Source organism: Nannospalax galili, unplaced genomic scaffold (assembly GCF_000622305.1).
Source record: "Nannospalax galili isolate Female #2095 unplaced genomic scaffold, S.galili_v1.0 scaffold2127, whole genome shotgun sequence".
Taxonomy (NCBI): Eukaryota; Metazoa; Chordata; class Mammalia; order Rodentia; family Spalacidae; genus Nannospalax; species Nannospalax galili.
In genome coordinates, this window is record NW_008356163.1 from 155,674 (window position 1) to 163,486 (window position 7,813).

The 7,813-nt window shown below is 35.7% G+C and overlaps 1 pseudogene; it reads right to left on the reverse strand.

Moving 5' to 3' along the window:
- Nucleotides 1-5,500: 5,500 nt before the first annotated feature.
- LOC103750919 lies at nt 5,501-6,408 on the reverse strand (annotated as a pseudogene).
- Between the last annotated feature and the right edge of the window lie 1,405 nt (nt 6,409-7,813).

Below are 7,813 nucleotides of genomic sequence, written 5' to 3' on the forward strand. Positions count from 1 at the left end.
TCAGAGCTCTCCTGTATAGCAAGGACCCACACTTTTTTTATTAAAGCAATATATCCTATATGAGCTGGAGAAATAAAACACTGACCCTTATCTTAATGGAGAATTTTACCTTTCTTGATACCTAGATTCAAACCAGCACTCACACCAACGGTCATAAATAGATGTCACAAATTTCTCTAATGTTTTACAATGAGGTATTTACTGTTGGGAATGTTTGTTATGTTAACAAACTACCATAGGTCATATATTATTTTTAAGTCCAGGGTAAGGAAGTGTCATGAAGGATTAAGGCCACATGACCAGGTCACAAGAGGAGAACATGGCTCATTGAGATATTCTACACTATAAATAACCTTACTTTTTGGTTGTAAAGTTACATAAAATTCATTTGTCCAGGGCATATCCATATTGTAGAAGTCATCCTCATACTTAATATAGAAAAAATGTATTTTTCTTTCATTAAAAAAAGATGTCAAGAGTTCCAGGACATTTTAGGCAAATATGAACACTTCAGGCCAGAGTCTTCCTTTCCATGTCCACAAGGTCCAGTCAGGTCTAGTCATCCTCCAGGTGATGAATGCAGAGTGGGCAGTAATAGAAGCATCCACTATACATTGCTGTGTGTACAAACTGAAAGCAGCACAGAGAATTTCTATATTCAATTTTTATGCATAATTTAGTCACCAGATGAACCTTCTCTGGCAAGATGTATGCGTCTATAGATATAACAAGAAGTCACTATGAGTCATTTAACGTTATTTCTTCTGATGATAAAACTAGTTTTTACTCTATTGACTGATTTCTGTAAGTGAAGATTCTTGTACTGATAGCAGTGTCAAGTATGAACTCCCTATTGTGAATTGGGCCTTATATCTAGTTTGAAGGTGATTCATTGCTTCCATAATATGCATGACCTTACTGCACCATGAGGACATTTTACCAAGGCAGTTACCACTATAGTTTGCAGGGTTCACAGCCTGGCAAGGTTAACAATTACCTTTCCTTGTCAGTAGCATGCAGAGCACCCACAAGTACTTTGAAAACTAGTCAACAGAGATTTAACTTCAAGGTCAGTGACATCTTGGTTTTTCCTTATTTGACCTATAACTCAGATAGGCAAATATCTTTAGCAATAGGATGTTACCATCCAGTTTTTCTGAGTAACCAACTGCAATGACGACAGTTAATATTTTTTGGGAGTAGACTCTCTGGTCAACAACTCCAAAAGAGGGAATTCATTCCCGGCATTAGGCTTTTCATTTGCTGGTCTATTAAGGCCATAGAACTCCATTATAGTGTACTTAGCTTAAAAATAATTTAATATTGTATAGGTCTATATGGAAAGACACTTCCATAAGCAGATTCCATGTGACTCTTCCGAAAGGTCTTTGGGGTTAGTTATCCCTCTTCTGTCCTAGGCTTCCATTCCCCGTACTATTAAACCCTGCAATCTGTTGCTGTTCTTTCCCATCCATATTTCTGCCTGTCTTTCCCGCCCATAAGCCAACTCACATGGCACATTATTAGTTTCCTAATCCTTAAATATATTACAATTGCAGCACAACTAACAGTGAACAGAGAAGGTTTTTCTTCCAGCAGATGGTGATTAACGCAGAAACCCACAGTCGATGTGGAGAAACGAAGAGACTTCAAAGTGCTCAGGTGTAAATAGGACACCGTTTTGTTCCTCATCCAAAGGTTACAGAAAAATTGTAGAAGCCACAAAAGAAAGATTGTAAGATCCAGGGATGGTACACGAATACAAAAATCTGTGTTGTGTGGACACCTTCGTGGAAGTGCACAAAAGTACCCACAGCCCTTATGATAGCCTGCTGAAAACTCATGCAAGATTAAGCCAGACAGAGGAGGAGTATGGATGTTGGAATCGAGCAGGAAGCCCCAATCAAGCTGAGACTATTAAAAACTGATGGATACAGGAATAGGGAGAGTCAGTTTTCTTTACCATGTGACACTAGTTCTGACAAGATTACAGGTCATGGATCCATACTCAGGAGCAATTAGGACAATTAGATTAGAAATTTTAGACTTTTAAAAATAAACATTAAATAAATAAATAAATAATAAGTAAATAAATAAGTTTTAAAAAATGGTAAATAATAATGGAGGACATGAAATTTCTGGAAATTGGCCTTGAGGGGCTGGATATGAACAGATGCTCCAAATGTGATGAAAATACACTATGGGAAATTCTGAAATCCATAAATTTTAAATACATATTTGTGGATATGTATATGTATATAAAATCCTGTAGAATCCAATCCTTGTGGTCCATAAAATAAAATTATTCATGGGCTGGAGAGATGGCTCAGTGGTTAAGAGCACTGACTGCTCTTGCAGAGGATACAGAAATCCATCTGTAACTCCAGTTCCAGGGCATCCAATGCACTCTTCTGATCTCCATGGTCATTCACCACAGGGTGCACCTAAATACATGCAAGCAGCACACTCATACACATGAAATAAAAAGTGATAGATAAAATATAAAAAATGAAATTAGTCACAAAATGACTATGAGGAAATGGAAAATCTAGAAAGAGCGGTTTCTAGCTGAAACCCTAAAGCAGTCCAGAGAAAGTTCAGAAGACCAGAGAAGCCTGATACTATCTTTAGCAGTCCACAGTTCCCCAGAATCTGAAATCCCAGGTAGTGAAGGTATCACATGCTTAGGAGAGAGTGGGATTCCTCACTTCATAATGATTATAGAGTAACAAACATGAAAATAAATAACACTCATGTAAGCAAACGGGCACAGTAATGGTTAAAAATAGAATGGAAGAGGGTGTTTGAATTAAGAAAATTGGAAAATTTTGCAAATAAAAATGCAAATTTTGGATACAAAACAAGTACATTTCAGAGGAATTATGTAGAAACATTTAAAGCTATCAATACCCAGAGGCTACATATTTATACTTCAATATTGAGTGAAACTATTTGTGATTTATTTTCTCCTAATTATAGCTACTAAAATACATGTGAAGCAATATTTCACTCAAGATTATTCAGAATCTTAATGTGTAATGATGTCAGGAAATTTTGTATGATTATCTGCCATCTGTATACCTCTTTGACTAAGATATGTAGTCATCTATTTTGAATTTTCACTTTTCAAGTTGATTCTCCCTTCATTGAATTTGAAAAGATTTTGTATTTTGCATGACATTTCTCTTGTTAGTTTAGTAATTTGCAAATATTTTCCTAGGTTGAATTTTCATTCTTTTAAAAATGACATTATCAAAACCATTTATTTCAGTTTTGACCAAATTAAATTATTTTCTCCCATTATTTATAGCTTGGATAGGCTATTTTTAAACTCTTACTTATTTTCAAATATTCTAGAATTTAAGTATACTATGATTTTAGGAGCCTGTGTGTGAGAGTGTATGTGCATTTACATGCATATATTCATTGACTGTTTCCAGTACCATCTATTTAAAAATAAACAAAAATTTTCCTTTCACTATAAAGCAGATGTACCAAGATAAAAATTATGTTCTCATAGCATGAATGAGTTTAGAGAAATGGAAAATTTGAGTAACATTTTCAGTTGAATGTTTTTAGATCTGCATACCCAGAACATTAATTAAATCCCTATTTCTATATGTGATTGTGCTTACACATACACACACACACACACACACACACACACACACACACACACACACCTGGAAAATAAACAAGATGTATCAAATTTGGAATTCGGTGAGAAAATGAGAATATTCAAAATTTCACTCAAAATTTAAAATTCATGTACCGAACTCTTGGACAGAACTACATTCGAGAAATTGTTATTCGTGCTTTAGTAAAGTTCAGAAAACAAGGCTTCAGTCCAAGAATTTCCAACAGTCCTCATGGTTTTCACAGCTGTCATTACCCCATTAATTCTCGCATATCATGAGTCAATTATAGTAACCCCTAAAACACTAAATAGGCATGAATATGAATCAACATTTTTATGGATAAAATACATAAATAAAAGGCCTCATATTAAATGGAAAAAGATGCAAATATATTGTTGAAGAAAATATTATTATGTACAGGGTGGTACCTACTACTGAATTATACACATGTGGGTAACAATAATTTCAAAAGTGACAAAATGGAATAATTTTTTCAAATGAATGAAAAAATGTAATGAAATTATTTGATTCTTTTTATCTTTTTAATGTAACATCCTTGGTCAACAATTTTCTGCATATTTTCAATGTACTGTGATCATATTCCCTCCCAATATTCGATTTACACACCTCCTACTCCTGTTGACACTATTCTTCTTCCTAAGAATTATCTTTTAATGTCGTTTCTTCTTTTTAAATCACTGAGTTTAACAGGGTTGCTTCTTTGATCAAGGGTCGAGTCCTGTTGACTGGAGCTTGAACAAATTAGCAATGTTCTCAGTATTGCCAAAAGTGAAGCACCCATCCCCCAAATGAGTTGTTAATTTGGAAATTGTGTATTCAATAGATGGAACAGTTTGGTTACATTGATTGTTGTTCATGTTCCTCAAAAATATCTTTTCAAAGCTACAACAATTTTAGTCCCTTCAGACAAGGTTGAAAGCATGAAAGTCTAGGTTGATAGATATAACTGTGTCAATTGCGATTCTAAAACAACTCAAAAAATTTCTCATTTAAGTACATAATAAAAGTTTGAATGGAAGTATGAGAAGGCATGAGAGCAGATATTTGGATGAAGCTCAAAATGAATAAACTAATTTACATCACAATAATCTATGATTACAATACAGGAAACAAAATGATATTCAAAACATTGAGTATGGCTGTTGCAGGGTTGCACCAGAGTGTGATCTCATAGGAAGATAATAAGAAAAAAATGTGTGACCTGGCTTTCCTTTTGGTATGGCCAGAAAAGCATTCCACATTGGCACAAAATCCCTTAAACAAATAACTCAACAGTTAGTGATGTTTCCAAATAGAAGATTTAGTAGATGTCCTTAGTAGGGCCAAGCAATCATAATCGATAATTTGCTCTTTCATTGCCTAATGCAGCAAGCATTCATTTTCTGTTAATACAGGTATCTACAAGTTATGTATTTCACAATCAAGATTCTCAAAAAAAGAAGTATGAACATTTAGTAAATGATTATCTACTAATTTTAAGATATGCACATACAATTTTTCATTCTATTCATATATTCACAGTGAAATGGTACAAAATTAAATTTTGTTTACTTTTGCTTTAAAAAGATTTATTGCCTAGCAGTTTGCAGGCATACTAGGATGTTCATCTAGTGAGTAGTACTTGAAACAATGAATAATTATATGAAGACCTGAAGTCAAAAGGAAATTGAACAAAAGACAACTATGCTCATGTGGTTTCAGATGAGAATAAGGAGACTCCTGGGAATTGAACATAAGGTGCTTCATTAATAAAACTGCAGTGTTTAGACTGACAAGTCGATTTCAAAAGAACAGCTAGCAACCAGCAAGAATATGAAAGCGATCTCAGGTAACCTATGGCTCTATCTTACAAGGATTACTTTTCTCAGTGCTCCAATCAACTCCTTGTTTCTAAGACTGTATATCACAGGGTTACAATGGTGTAGATCAGAGAGAGCAGCTTGTCAGTACCTGGAGAATGAGTGGGTTTGAGTCTCAAGTATGTGACAGTAGCAGATCCATAAAACAAAACCACCACCAGCAGGTGGGAAGAACATGTGGAGAAGGCTTTAGCCTGTCCTTGGGCTATTGGCAACCTCAGGATGGTGGCAATCTTTCTGCTTGTGAAGTAAGCACCAGTATGTAAGGAAGGGCAGTCGCTATAACAACCACATAGACAGACACAGCTCATGCACTGATGTGTCCCCACAGGCCAGCTTGGGAATGGGGGGTATATCACAGAAGAAGTGGTCTATTTGGTTAGAATTGCAGAAGTGCAGAGAGAATAATATCTGGCAGGTTTCCCCTCACTGGATTGGGATGCCAGTGAGCCAGGAGCCCACTGCCAGCTGTATGCACTTTGTTGGGTTCATGACCAGAGGATAATGCAGAGGGTTGCAGATAGCAACATAGCTAGCAATCGTAGGACATCACAGCCTGGAGGAAAGACTCAGTAGTTCCGATCATAAGGAAGAACCGCACAGGCCATTAAAGAAATGTTTCTATCCTGAATCCTAGGGACAGTGACTGTTACATAATAGATTTCCAGAAAAGAAAAAGTTGCCAGGAAAAAACACATGGGTTTCCTTTAAACAGGTACAATCCTTGTTATTATTACTATGAGACAATTTCCAACTAGGATAATTATAAAAATGAGGGAAAACACCCCAGACAGAAAAACTTGGATGGTAGGAATTTCAGAGGATCCCAGCAGGACAAATTGGATTACTATGGAAACGTTGTCTTCTGCCTTGATCTCTTCATGCTCCATCTCTGGGAAGGGTTAAATAAGAAGTAATTTCAGACTTTGCATCTGTGTTCTCAGGAAAAATCCAAGAATGGTATTCATATAATTTCCCTCATTTTCTAGAAGAACAAACATACTGACTTCCATTGAGCTGAAATTTTAATTATATACTTTTCCATTAACCACAAATGCCCATGTATGCATATGTTGTATCCCTACAAGAAATATAGTATATTTTTAGTAATATAAGATAGAGTATTTGAAATACCACAATTCATTTGAGAAACCAAAAAGTCAAATTTGTTGTTATGTTCCCAGATTCTAGTGTTTTTTCTCTGGATTTCAGATTATTCTTCTCTCTGCACTGTTTTATATTTCCATTATTTCAAATTTTATCTTACTCTTCGTATAAATATTTATGCCTTTTTAAAGTAGCTTGGTTATTAATATTAGAACTTTGAATATGAATTTGCTTGGTATTTTCATGATGCACTCAACAAAAGGTATTTCCGAAATGCTTCTAATCATGTGGTTATTAAATAATTTAAAAAAATAAAAAATAAAAAAATAAATTGCTGTGTTACTATTTCATTTATACTTGTGTTTTTCTTTCAATGTCTGTCAAATAAGCAGTCATAAATTCTCTTTAGATTTTAAAGGGGAGAATAAAGGACCTCTAAGGTGTTTCTGTTTAACAAAATCCCAACAGCAATTCTCACGAAAATGTTAATGTGGGTTCCCCATTTATTATATTAAAGAAACACCAAAGTGAACAGCTCTTAAATAACACAAGTTCTCATTAATTTCATCATCTTGCTGACTTAAGTTATTCCATTTAGTGTTTCCCATTACATACATGTGTTTCCATGCACGTGAGTGTTTACAGTAATTACTAAGGTCTGTTGCTAAAGCGTAATTCTGAGAGGCAGGCATGACTTCTGGCTTCCTTGTCCCACCATTCTTACACAAACAAAGGTATAATTTCTCCAAATTACAGCTTGGGGAACCACTTTATTGGGCTTCCATACAAATCAGTGGGTGAGGGGCTTCTTATAAAAGTATATGCATGTGTGCTTCCTTCTACATGAGTCCAGGTCCCTACAACCTCCAGGGGGCGGCCTAAGATGGGAAAGGACTCTCTCTATCTCTGTTTCTCTCTCTCTCTCTCTCTCTCTCTCTCTCTCTCTCTCTCTCTCTCTCTCCCTCTCCCTCTCTCTCTTTCTCTCCTCGTAACCTTAATCCCTCCACCATGTACACTCAGGCCAGCTGGTTGAATGCAGGGCATGACTGACTCTCACTGGCCTTCCCCTCCTATGGAGTGTACATAGTCAAGTCTGTGGCAAGCAAAGTAAGTGGGTGGGGTAAACTAAGCTTGAGAAGAAGGCATCTGTCCATAGCTTTCCCATGCTGAGGAGAACACTCCACCCAT